Genomic DNA, 487 nt, shown 5'->3' with positions numbered 1-487 from the left:
GAGCATTCCCAGTTTTGTGAGCCGAGGTGCGTTAACTCTGCTAAAGAAGGACCCAAACAAGGGGGGACGTCTTAGATGACTTCAGGCCCATCACTCTGCTTAACGCAGATTTGAAAATTTTGGCCAAGGTGCTAGCCGATAGGTTGGCGCTTGTCATCGGCAAACTGGTCAACACGGCGCAAACATGTGGCGTGCCGGGCAGAAGCATCCATGACAACCTCCACCTAATACGCTACATCATTGACAGGGTAGTTAAGGAACCCGGCATGGGTGGGGCGTTGATCAATTTAGATCAAAGTAAGGCATTCGATCGGGTGGACCATCGCTACTTGGCGGCTGTTCTCAGAGCAGCTGGTTTCGGTCTGGTCTTCCGCGCTTGGATCGCTGCAATGTACAGCGGCATCCGATCTGTGGTAAGAGTGAACGGCCACCTCTCAAAACCCTTTGACATAACGCGTTCGGTTAGACAGGGCTGTCCACTGTCGTC

This window comes from Octopus bimaculoides, chromosome 8 (assembly GCF_001194135.2).
Source record: "Octopus bimaculoides isolate UCB-OBI-ISO-001 chromosome 8, ASM119413v2, whole genome shotgun sequence".
Classification (NCBI taxonomy): domain Eukaryota; kingdom Metazoa; phylum Mollusca; class Cephalopoda; order Octopoda; family Octopodidae; genus Octopus; species Octopus bimaculoides.
Note: the sequence above shows the minus strand (reverse complement) of the source record.